We start from the raw sequence: 14,319 nt of genomic DNA, 5'->3' as shown, positions 1-14,319 counted from the left end.
AAATATCTTAAAATCCTTTTTACTGTTGTGAGATGTGATTCTTTGGGATTTGACTGGAATCTAGCACATAAACCAATACTAAAAGCAATATCAGGTCTACTAGGAGTTAGATACAATAAAGAACCTATCATACCTCTATACATAGTTTGATCTATATTAGTTCCATTTTGGTCTTCATCTAATCTAACATTTGTAGCCATGGGTGTATGGTTGGTTTTAGCATTGTTTAGTCCATATTTCTTAAGAAGTTCTTTGATGTATTTTTGTTGATGAATAAAAATACTATTTTCAGTTTGTTTAATTTGCAAACCAAGAAAAAAATTTAATTCTCCCATCATGCTCATTTCAAATTCTGTGCCCATAAGGTTGGCAAATTCTTTACATAACAAATCATTGGTAGCACCAAAAATAATATCATCAACATAAATTTGAACAACTAAAATATCATAACCTTTGTTCTTAAAGAATAAGGTCTTATCAATTTTCCCTCTTACAAAGTCATTTCGAATCAAAAACTTTGATAGTCTTTCATACCATTGCCTAGGAGCTTGTTTCAAGCCATAAAGAGCTTTATCAAGCTTGTGGACATGATCAGGACAAGAGGTATTTTCAAAGCCAGGAGGTTGTTCTACAAACACTTCTTCATCGAGAAAACCATTTAAGAAAGCACATTTCACATCCATTTGATATAACTTAAAGTTCATAAATGCTGCAAAAGAAATTAAAATTCTAATAGCCTCTAACCTTGCTACCGGAGCAAATGTCTCAGTGTAATCAATACCTTCTTGTTGATTGTACCCTTTGACCACGTGTCTTGCTTTGTTTCTTACAATTATTCCATGCTCATCTAGCTTATTCCGAAATACCCATTTCAAACCAATTACCTTCTTGTGTTTTGGTTTGGGTTCCAAGTGCCATACCTTATTTCTTTCAAATTCATTTAATTCATCTTGCATAGCTACTATTCATTCGGAATCCATTAGAGCTTCTTCGTGATTTTTGGGTTCAAGTGATGATAGGAACGCAAAGTGTGCACAAAAGTTTCTCAGTTGAGATTTGGTTTGTGTTCCCTTATTCATATCACTTATAATCAGATCAAGAGGATGATAACTTTGGTATTTCCAAGGTTTAGGCACAAATTCTCTGGAGGGAACAGTAGCATGTTCTGATTCAGCATCTTGATTTGCATTTTGTTCAGCTACTGGATCATCTTGGTCAACTGCGGGAACAGCTGGATTGGGAACAGTCCGCTGGTCCTGTTGTGCTGGCAGTTCCTGGATTTGGTCAGTTTCTCCTGCCTCTTCTTGTATTGGCTGTTCACCTGCTGTTCCTAGATCTTGCATTTTAACTCCTTCATCATCATCTTCTAAATTTGCAAGACCTATTTTAATATTATTTGTTTCTTGTTCACTTGTTGAAAAGTTAGTTTCATCAAAAATTATGTGAATAGATTCCTCTACGCACATTGTTCTCTTATTGTAAACTCTGTAAGCTTTGCTATGTGATGAATAACCAAGAAACACTGCTTCATCACTTCTTTCATCAAATTTACATATATTTCGTTTTCCATTCACATGAACAAACATTTGCATCCAAATACACGAAAATAGGAAATATTGGGTTTGACACCTTTGAGCAATTCATAGGGTGTCTTAGAAGTGATTGGTCTTATTAATACACGATTAAGAATATAGCATGCAGTATTGATGGCTTCAGCCCAAAAATTTCTAGGTAGACCACTAGCAATCAACATGGTCCTAGCCATTTCTTCTAAGGTCCTATTTTTCCTCTCTACCACTGCATTTTTTTGTGGTGTTCTAGATGCGGAAAAATTGTGATTTATACCATGTTCATTGCAATAATTCATGAAGTTTGAATTTTCAAATTCTTTCCCATGATCAGACCTTATGTGAACAATTTGATTATTGGTAGATTTTTGTATTTTATTAGCAAAAGAAACAAACTCATCAAAAGCATCATCTTTGCTTACCAAAAATAATGTCCAAGTGAATCTACTATAATCATCAACAACAACAAACACATACCTTTTGCCACTACGGCTTTGTGTTCTCATAGGTCCACATAAATCCATATGAATTAATTCTAACGGTCTAGTGGTAGTCACCAAATTCTTTGATTTAAAAGATGACCTCACTTGTTTTCCTTTGGCACAAGGATCACAAATTTCTTCCTTAAGAAATTTTATAGCTGGTAGTCCTCTAACTAGGTCTTTTGATCTTAATGCATTAATCAATGAATAACTAGCATGACCTAGTCGCTTATGCCAAAGTAGTGGGTCTTCTTCTATGACACTTAAACACGTTAGACTGGTTTTGGGAACAATGTCCAGGTCCACTACATAAGTGTTCCCTTTTCTGATTCCCTCAAGCACAGGGTCTCCTGTGTTGTTCCTAGAAATTATGCATCGTTCAGAAGTAAACTTAACAGAGTTACCTTTGTCACAAAATTGAGAAATACTTAGCAAAGTGTGTTTTAAATTCTCGACTAAAAATACGTTATCAATGGCATGGGAACTTGACCTTCCAACCTTTTCTTTGGCGATTATCTCACCCTTCATGTTGTCGCCGAAGGTTACTGTTCCCCCATCATAGGCTTGAAGTGAGAGAAATTTAGATTTGTCACCCGTCATATGCTTGGAACACCCACTTTCGAGATACCATGAGTTGTTCCCCCTCACTTGAACCTGCAAAGCAACTTAATGGTTAGGTACAGGAACCCAGTCATCCTTGGGTTCCCTGTCAATAATACTTGAATCACATTTCTTAATCCATATGCGTTCGACATAATTTTTATTTGCTTTGATGTGCTGTTCCCTTTTTACACATTGATTTTTCAGGTGTCCAGTTTTGCCACAAGAGGAACAGATTTTACTACTAGGGAGATCAACATAGACCTTTTTCTTTTTATTATTTTTATCATAACCTAGTCCTTTTTTACTTCTTGGTTTGGCATTTAGAATCCATTTGGGAACTTCATTTACTTTTCCTTTTAAATCAAGTTCATCTTTTAGATACTTATTTTCCCTTTCACATGATTCTAATTTTAATTTCATTTCTTGAAATTTCGTGCTAAACAAATGAGTGGATTTATCATTTTCATGCCATTTTAATCCTAGCAATTTGTTTAGATTCATTTCAATGTTAAGAGTGATGAATTCCTGCTTTATTTTCTATAATTGCTCTTTTAACATGATATTCTGATCTAACAAATCAAAAAATCTACTTTGCACATCAATCCTAAAGGTATTTAGATATGAAATATGATCTTTACTTAACTTAAGGTCTTTCTCAATTTGGAGACACTTAGCTGTTTTTTCTTCCAACTTCTCTTGTGTTTCCAAAAATAATTTAATTAATTTATCTTTACTTAATCTGAATAAATGTTTAGGAGAAGAACTAAAAGACATTACCTCTCTTTCCTTAGTCTCTTCATCGGATGCCATGAGACACAGATTTGCAATTTCTTCCTCTACTGGAACTTCAGTTTCAGCTTCGCTTTCGGTGTCGCCCCAAGCTGCAATCATTGCTTTGCGAAAATCTGTTCTGAAATTTCCCTTCTTTGGCATTCTTCCAGCTTCACTTGTCTTCCCTTTGCCCTTCTCATTCTTCCATTGAGTTTAATCCTTGATGAAGTGATCAGTACTTCCACATTTGTGGCATTCGAAATTTGTCTTCAAGTTAGCAGTTCCTCTTTCCTTATTATTTCTTTGGTTTCTATATCTATTGTTCCTAAAGAATTTTTTGAATTTACGTGCCAACATAGCAGCTTCCTCTTCACCAGCTTCTGATTCTTCACTATCACCCGCTGCCAGAGCCAGTCCTTTATTTCGGGAACTGTCAGCTGTTCCCAAATGCAGTTCGTGTGTCATGAGGGAACCAGCCAACTCTTCCAAATTAAACTTGGTGAAATCTTTCGATTCCTGAATGGCTGTGACCTTAGCTCTCCGGCGTTCGTCTTGAGGAAGACTCCTAAGTACTTTCCTGACTTATTCATCAATGGGAATGATCTTACCAAGAGAGACTAATTCATTCGTGATATTTGTGAACCTAGTGAACATCTCTTGAATGTTCTCCTAGGTTCCATGACGAATCTTTCATATTTGGACATCAGCAGGTCAATCTTGGATCGCTTCACTTCACTAGTACCTTCATGGGTAACTTTTAGCAGGTCCCAAATCTGCTTGGCAGTTTTGCAACCCATAATACGATTGTGCTCATTAGGATCAAGTCCACAGTGAAATAATTTAATAGCAAGAGCGTTCATCTCCATCTTTTGAAAATCTTCTTTCTCGTATTCAGTGATTGGTTTTGGATTAGTTTCGTTGTTGGAGTTTATGGTCGTCACCTCAAAATCTCCAATTTCAATAACTCTCCATACTTGGTAATTTTCGGCCTTTATGAAGATTTCCATTCTATTTTTCCAGTAGGTATAGAATTTCCCATCAAACATGGGTGGCCTTTGCGTGGAGTACCCTTCTTCCATGCGTTCGTTCATCTTCAACATCTTGCCAAGGAATAGGATACTGCTCTCAGGGTTTCCTAATTAAAAGAGGAACAGGGCTCTGATACCAATTGTAGGAATGCTAATAGATGATCGAATGCAACAAGAGGGGGGTGAATTGTTGTGTATTAGGTTTAACATTTTTGCCTCTAATAAAAGGTTTAACATTTTCGCCTAATAAGAACGAAAAACCACGACCCCCCGGGATTTCAAAATTCTCACTATGTTTTAGGCAATCAATTACAATTACATAAAACAAATATGCTTCACTTGAATCTTCTCTACTCTAGGCCTATTTCTCATCTCTTTTTTTCTCCTTCTCTTTCTCTTCTCACGCTTCTCTTGAAGCTTCTCTATTTCCCTAGACTTCCCTTAAGTCTAGTTACAACAAAAACACTGAATTACCCTTACAAGGCCAATTCTTAAGAATATTAAAATTAAGTAGTTGCTCAAGAAAAATATAATGAATTAATTGGCAAATTCATGAACAAAATATTTTTCTTATTTTGATCTCACCTTAAGGACACTATCAGATGGATACTTCGCTTGAGCGTAGCATCCCTCGTTTATAAAGGGAACAGCCATCAGTGCACTCAACCCACGATTTCCATGTAGTGCACTCACCCTATGACTCCATTTACTTACTTGCTCCCAAAGAAAATTGGGAAGTTATTGAAAGTAGAGGTGGAAAATGACTGCGGTTCTCTTGTAGTGTTAATAGTACATGAGTCACTAGGAAGATCCTAAATTATAGGAGACTTGTTCAAAGTAGAGAATTAATCTCTTGGGTGTCCGAATTTATAGGAGACTAATTCAAAGTGAGGAATAAGTCTTCTCCATATTTTTAGGTGTTTAAAAAACTTTTTGCCAATTAATAAATTAATTTAATTAAGCAACTAATTAAACTTTTAACCTTTTACATTAACTAAAAACAGAAAATGTAACTTTCGTAACTTCCAGTCAATGTCTTCTTCAGACCTGTATCGTGGGGAACAGCGCACTGTCTCCATCTACAACTTTCTTCAGGACTTTAACTCTAGGAACAGTAAACTGACTTCTAAAGCAATTGTCCAACTTCTTGGATATATGAGACATGTACAACTTCCACGAACCAAGTCATAGGCTTCATCAACGATTAACAAAATCGGATATTCACCTACAAAACAATCTCTAAAACATGTTTGTTTATTTAGAAGTGAAGTCATCATCAAAACCTAAGAGGCCAACACCTCGGAATGTCGTTTAAAATCTATATATAATATTAAAATAAAAGATTAATATTAACATTAGATTATACCAATAATATATTTGATTAAGAACGTAACAAATACTTACGGCATCTATATTTTCGACTCCAAAGTCCTTCACGGAATTTATAATATCGTCCATAAACTTCAGCGCGTATTAGCCGCAGTCAACGGAAGAAGAAGGTTGTTGAAAGCACTAAGAGATAATAGATGTTAGTGTCAAAAACGGTTAAAAATGCATAAAATCGCAACTTAACACGTAAATTGTAGAATATGACTATGATTTTAAATTCTAACAACTTCTACACAATAATATATACCAAATAGTGTTGTGCACCCAGTTTCGTGCAAAACAAACATAGTTTGAGCTACTTTACGCGTGCAATTGACAAAAACGCTTAAAAACCATTAAAATCGCAACTTAACACCTAATTTCTAGCATATGACTATTATTTTCAAATCTAACCATTTCAACACAATAATATATGCCAAATAGTGTTGTGTGCCAAGTTTCGTGCATAACAAACCATGTTTGACTTACTTTACGCACGAAATTGACAAAAACGCTTAAAAACCCTTAAAATCGCAACTTAACTTCTAATTTCTAGCATATGACTATTATTTTCAATTCTAACCATTTCAACACAATAATATATGCCAAATAGTGTTGTGTGCCAAGTTTCGTGCATAACAAACCATGTTTGAGCTACTTTACGCGCAAAATTGACAAAAACGCTTAAAAACCCTTAAAATGACAACTTAACACCTAATTTCAAGCATATGACTATTATTTTCAATTCTAACCATTTCAACACAATAATATATGCCAAATAGTGTTGTGTGCCAAGTTTCGTGCATAACAAACCATGTTTGACCATTTTACGCGCGAAATTGACAAAAACGCTTAAAAACCCTTTAAATCGCAACTTAACTTCTAATTTCTAGCATATGACTATTATTTTCAATTCTAACCATTTCAACACAATAATATATGCCAAATAGTGTTGTGTGCCAAGTTTCGTGCATAACAAACCATGTTTGATCTACTTTACGCGCGAAATTGTCAAAAACGCTTAAAAACCCCTAAAATCGCAACTTAACTTCTAATTTCTAGCATATGACTATTATTTTCAATTTTGACCATTTCGAAACAATAATTTATGCCAAATAGTTTTGTGTGCCAAGTTTCGTGCATAACAAACCATGTTTGAACTACTTTACGCGCGAAATTGACACAGCAGCAAACTAGTGACCAGACCACCTTGCACGACATGTGGAGACCAAACCTATGCATCCAGAATCTTGTGTAGATCCCATTTGTCCACGCACTCTTTTCATTGCGCTGAAATGCATGGGAAAAGTAATACTATTTATATATATATATATATATATATATATATATATATATATATATATATATATATATATATATATATATATATATATATATATATATATATATATATATATATATATATATATATATATATATATATATATATATATATATATATATATATATATATATATATATATATATATATATATATATATATATATATATATATATATATATATATATATATATATATATATAGCTTAATTAAATCAAATTGGTAAAATAATTAATATTACGTACGTATTCAACAACGATTTGAATCTTGTGTTGCGAAGTGGGCTTAGAGGTTTTTGTAATGAGTCGAAGACGTGCACAGTGTTCGTTAAAGGACAAATGATCAAAAGTATCCAATGCAAACTACAAACACAAATTTAAAATCAACAAATTAGAGATTAGGTGACTTTAAAAATCAAAAGATAAGTTCAATTTAAATAATAAAACTTACTCTTCCCAATATGGAGCCAGAATGAATGTGTGTTTAGATGCAAGTGAGTTAGTCAAAGCAGTCTCAATGTATGCTCTGACCTGATCTGGATCATTTCTACATTTACTACCCAAAATCGACTCCGGACAAAACCATCCAATTTGTATTGGAAGTTCGCAAGAATTTAGCTCCTCGTAAGCCGCAAGAAACTCACAAATAAGAGAATTTTGTTAGTAATTCGGTCATTAAAACAATTAAACGAACAACAATGCCTAACTTGTAATATAATGAACATCACCTCATGTAGACATGGAAAAGAGCTACGTTCAGCATCTCTCCTCTCAAAAATTGCCCGATGTCACTAGGACCAATAATTACAAACGGGCTCTCTATAAAGCAGTATTGCTCCTTCAGCAGGGGCAAAATGATTGGGTCCTCCTCACTTATGCGAGATGCACAATAATGCAGCCATTTGCAATCTTGAGAGAGATCTTTTAGCTCCTCATCAGTCAAAATTGGAGTGCTTGGCATCGACTTTGACCCAGTCGACACCTTTGCTGAGGAACCGACCTCTCTCCAAGATCTCTTTGGACTCTTTTGCTATTTCAATTTATACAATTAAATTAGTGTGAGCATGCAATTAAAAAAATAAAAATAAAAAATAAGGTACAAATGATTCTTACCATGTTAGTGAATCGGACCCAAGCATATGGCCATGTGATGAAACTACCTAGAGTGTCTGATAGTTTCTCAAGGCTCTATGCTGGCTTTGGAATTGGGAGTGAGAAATCTTCAAACCCCTTTACAATAGTCTCCACGGCCACACTGATGTGGCCACTTGTAACAGGCATTGAATGCACTGTTTGGCCCTCTTTATTTGGCTGGGCCACACCATATGCAACCTCAGTTAAGTCGCCATCACTAGCAACACCTAACTGAGGCAGCAAAAGAGAACAAGGAGTCGCCTCCTGAAAAGTGTGTCGTTTAGTATAATAAGCATCATAAAAAAATATTAATTACGCGTTGCAATTTAAATTAATAAGTGCTTATATATTTAAAAACTATGTACCTGTAGCACTGGCTCCGGATTTTGAGAAAAAAAGTTTATGTTCTCCGGTGTGGTATTTTCCCCTTCAGGGGTATTAATAATGAGCTGGGGTGCTACGGGGGTAATGGGCTCGGGTGTTGGCTCGACCAAAGCGTTAGAATCCCCATGTTGACTTTCCTGATCCTCGACAATCAAGTTTGCCAAGTCAACAATAGGTGCTCCCATCTTCTGCAACACGGCGGCCAGCTTGGCGAGAACGTCCTTCGTAATCTCCGCTCGGAGGGTTGCTGCTTCTTCCCGCAGTGCCGTTCGGGATTGAGTAGCAACACACTCTTTGCCGAATGCCTTCTGTAACCCCACGCGGACGCCTCCTTTTCCGACTACCCGCCCACCGTGGTGTCTCCCTAAGACCATATGCAATGCGTCCACATTGCCTCTTGGGGTGAACCCCCCCGTAGCTTCTTTTTCCTTCCAGCCCATCTGTTCAAATAAAAAGTGACATATATAGCAATTAGTATAAGTACATCAAAGCCAAAGAATACAAAACAAATGAAGAATATACTTAATAATTTCAAAACTCACCACAGCATCAGCAACCTTCTTCGTTCCCGGATAATTAATGGTAAATTTACCACTTGCATCTCGGGAATGAAGCCCGCAATACCAATCACGCACCCGATCTCCAGCAAGATTCATGGATGCGGAGGTAGTCGTAGATGAGGGCGTGGATGAACTTTGATTGGGGTATAAACCCGCATCCACCCACTCTTTTCGGACCTCATCGTACGTTTTCTGGCCTAAGCGATGGTAAAACTTCCTTTTGCTTGCAGAATCAGAAGCTTTACCACGCTTTTCCTAATTAATCAATAGAAATCGAATGTCATGTATTAGTTTAATGACTGAATCAAAAGAAGTAAATTCAAATTGGTAAACTATAATATAATATGAAATACTTACAACTTCTATGGGAGTTGTTCTTCTGGCAACAAAGGCCTCCCAATCCCTCTTCGTTATGTAACCCCATATTTCGTAGGGCATCTTCGAAGGTGCTTGCTCTCCACCTTCGTTTCCCGTTTTGACCTTTTTGGTCGTACGGGCACGGCTCTTCGTAATCCAGCCAGTTACTAGCTTGGATTTGAAATCTATGTATCTTTCAGCAACAGCTGAAAGAAACACGTTCTTCTTGTCCGTATCACTCTCGATGTGGAAAAGATTCTACAAAAAAAAATTATATTTATTACTATCAATCAAATTAATTTTAAAATGAAAATAAATGAGTAAAAATAGTAAAGTTGCTTACCACAGTATCATGCCATAGAGAGTTCTTCAAACCCTCTGGAACCTCGTTCCATGCATGCAATATGGAAAGCTTGCGGATACATAGACCCACTTGTTTTCCATATTGCCTACGCCATTTTCCGCAGGGTTGACCCAATGCATTGTATTCCAAATGCATGGGTTCTGTGACTTTGAGGTTTTTTGTAGGACCTCGCCCTTTTCTTTTCTTACTGCTGGTAGTGGTGAGAGCATCCATTGGTGGGGCGTCTTCAGTTTCAAAATCATTGTCAATCGGTGGAGCATCTTCAGCCATACGCTCGTATCTCACAATTTGGTCTTCTTCGCTGTCATTACTACGATGCTCATTATCCGAGGTCTCAATCTCGGGGACAATTTCGTCTCTGAATAAATGCATTGTATATCAGTACCTGAAAGAGTATGAATAGAAATATATTAGAACATAAGCTAAGTAATATTAAGAATATGGCAAACAATTCTAATACGTTCAACACAATAATATATAACAAATAGTGTTATGTGCAATGTTTCATGATATTGAGGCCTAAACCCACGTCGAAGTATGTGCTCCCTAAGGATATCAACACTATCTACCTTTGATACATTGCCACAACTGACACATGGGCAATAAAAACCAACTCCCCCCCTTCCTAACTTGATGTTCAACCGCAATACTACAAAATTCTAATACGCCATCAATAAATTCCGACGATTAAATGCTTCCATACATCCAAGAACGATCGTTTGTCATCCTAATTAGTGTGATTAATTGATTCAAAACAAAACAATAATTAATAATATTCATATAAAAACAATAAAAATTAATAATTAATAATGTTTTTTAAGATTGTTAATGATGACTTGTAGGTGATTACTTTATAACTATAATTGGTCACTTTAGAATTGCTACAAATTATTTGAAGGTACTTAAACTCTTTGAATATAATAATCTTTCTAAAAATTTTTAAAAAAATAAACTTTAAAGTTATAATTGACTTTAATATACATCAAATTATATAACCTAATAATGATCTTATTTGAAAATTTATGATACTAGCTACAAACTAGACGTAGAGTACAAACAAGCATAAGTCCAATTCACCCTTAAAATCCGGTCTAGTGGCTTATCAATGAACTCCAACAACAACATAAACGAATCATACAATATTAAACGAACAAGAAACTTAAAAATTAAAAATACTTTCTGAACAAAAAATTATTTACTCCACAAATAATAATATACTAGTATTATTTATCAACTAGGAGTATTATTATTTTGTATTAACTATATATTAGAAATAACATGAAAAATAAGAATGCAATATTAATATTTTCATATTAAAATTTCACCTATTTCCCTAACCCTCAAGCAAATAAATACAATCATTAATATACTAGATACTCACTTCAATTCAAAACAATTATTTCATTTATGTAAAATCAGTATTTTATGTAAAATCTATAAGTTGAAACATAGTAAAGTAAAATTTTATTTAATTCGTTAAAATTTAAATTTTATTAATATTAATTTTTAATAATTTTTAAAACATACACAACTAAAAATATTTAAAATCGAAATAATTAAATCAGATAAATTGTGAAAAACAAATATGACAACAACAAGAACAGAAGCAAATTTAAGCATTTAGACAACAACAAGAACAAGAACAGAAGCAAGGATTTACAACAACAAGAACAACAAGATTATATTCGATTTTTTACAACAAGAATAAGCAACAACAACAACAACGTAACAAGATTTTTTACAAGAACAGCAACAACAAGAAGATGAACAGAAACATAATTATATTCGATGAACAGCAACAAGAACAGCAACAAAATTCGAAGTTGGTTCAAAATAAAAATAAGGTAATTAATTTAGGTTTTTTTAGATATTTATCACATGTACAGTAGATGAACAGAAGCAACAAGAACAGCAACAAAACAGAAGAAACAAGTAGGTTTATGAAAATTCGAAGTTTGATGATGAACAAGAACAGAAGCAAGGATTTACCTTCAAAACACAAGTTTGATGATGCACAGTAGATGAACAGAAGCAACAAGAACAGCAACAAGTTTGTGAAGACGAATAGCAACAAGTTTGTGAAGATGAACAGCGAAAAGTTTGTGAAGATGAACAGCAACGAACACAAATGAAGATGAATAACAGCAAATGAATAAAACAGCGTTTGTGAAAATGAAGATGAACACAAGAAACGAACACAAATGATCTTGATGCTTAATCTTATACGTCTGTGAAGATGTAGAAGAGGAACGAAAAACAAATGAAGATGAAGCGTTTTTTCAATGAACAACTGTACTGTATAACGTATTTGAGAAGATATGCGAAATAAAAAGAAACTGGCGGGTTTTTGTCCAACGGTCATTTGCTGCGGTTCACAACAAAACCGGAGCAAATAATCTAATTTTGAAGGGTTATTTGCTGCGGTTGTGGAAGAACCAGAGCAATTAAGCTAATTTTGAAGGGTTATTTGTTGCGGTTGTGGAAAAACCACAGCAATTAATGCATGATGCTAGGGTATTTGCTGCGGTCAAAGGGTTAACCGCAGCAATTAGAGTATTTTTTTTTTATACGTTTTCCTATTTTTTGCTGCTAATACACAAAAGCCGCAGCAAATAATGAGCAGCAAATACATTTTTTTCCACTAGTGTACTAATAATAGGGATGGTTACCTATTTACTTATTTTAGGAATCGGTTATTCTAAACAATTAGGAAAACCGGCTGCTGTTCCTATATTTAGTAAATTGCATTTACTTACTAAATATAAGTCCTAAAAGAAATTTAATTAAAACGTTAGTTACTTTTAGAAAAAGCTTTGCCAATTAACCTTAGTAAATTATAATTGCAACAGATTAAATTTATTTAATACATTAACTAAAAATAGTAATTAAAAATAAATAATTAGAATTTCCAGTTAACGTAGGCTGACTTCATCTCAGGAACAGTGCGCTGTCTCTGAATTCCAGTTTTGCTAGAACATCCAACTTGGAAGCAGTAGATCTGTTGTCTCCATTTTACATCCCAAGCGATATATTCCCCTAGCATCCTTTGAATCCTTTCGACATGTATGTTTCCATAAACCAAGTCCTAAGTGCTATCTATGATCATAATCAATATCGGATATCAACCTGCACACAATTTCTAAAGACATATTTGCTTAAATAAAGTGTAGTCATCATCAAAGCTCAAGAGGTCCAACATTAAGCGTGCTTATTGTGGAGCAATCTTAGGATGGGTGACCTCTTGGGAAGTTTTCTCGGGCGTGCACGAGTGAGGCCAAAGTGCGCTAGAAAGACTTGCTTGGTTTGTGGGGCAAGACTACAGTCTCCATGAGTAGTCACCGGCGGTCCAAGGGGTCGGGGTGTTACAAATGGTATCAGAGCAACCTTGCGACAGTGGCTGATTGTGTTAGTGCACCTAGCGGGGGAAAAGATCCTGAAATTACGATCCAACGAGGACGTTGTATTCCTAACTGGGGATGAGTGTAATACCCCAAATTTAGTTTGAAAAAGGATTGATAGACTACTCATATTAACAAGGTGCATTTTCTTTACATGGGAGCTCATTTGCTAAGTACTCCATAGTTAAGCGTGCTTGTTGTAGAGCAATCTTAGGATGGGTGACCTCCTGGGAAGTTTTCTCGGGCGTGCACGAGTAAGGCCAAAGTGCGCTGGAAAGAGTTGCGTTGGTTTGTGGGGCTAGTCTATAGTCTATGAGTAGTCACCGGCGGTCTGAGGGGTCGGGGTGTTGCATCACCTAGCCAAGTTTTGCCAACAAAAGAATGAGTTATGGCTTAAAAAATTATAAATCTTTGCTGGAAAGTATCTTAAGGATGGCCATACTCAAGGATCTTGATTACAACATTTAAAAAGACATTTAAAAAAAATTATAAGGCAAATTAGCTTGCTTCCAGATTTGAGAGGTTGAACTTAAGCAGCTAATAGATTAATTTGCTTGTTTTTATTCTTTCCTTTCTTGTTTAGAACTAGAACTTTAAATCCTATGTAATACAAAAGGTAAATTAGCTTGCTTTTGTTATTTCCTTTTCTATTTTTATTTATTTAGTAGTTACTTTTATTAATCATGTTCTTTGTGTTAGTAGTGATATTGCTCAATTTAAATAGCAGTTTGCTCATTTGGATGAAAATTGTGGTCGAAGTGGACCAGTCATCCCTCTAGACAAAAAAATATCTTCCTCCTGAGGTGTGCCTAAAAATCTTTCTCGCCTTGAGTGATTTTGATGTCAATTTTTTTGCATTTTCCCGTAGTCACACCTTGTCATTTTTTCAGACAATATCCTTGTACATTTGATTTACTTACACTTCTAACATACCTCTTTTCTTTTCACTGCCATCTTACCT

This window comes from Amaranthus tricolor, chromosome 14, assembly GCF_026212465.1.
Source record: "Amaranthus tricolor cultivar Red isolate AtriRed21 chromosome 14, ASM2621246v1, whole genome shotgun sequence".
In the NCBI taxonomy this organism is placed as follows: Eukaryota; Viridiplantae; Streptophyta; class Magnoliopsida; order Caryophyllales; family Amaranthaceae; genus Amaranthus; species Amaranthus tricolor.
Note: the sequence above shows the minus strand (reverse complement) of the source record.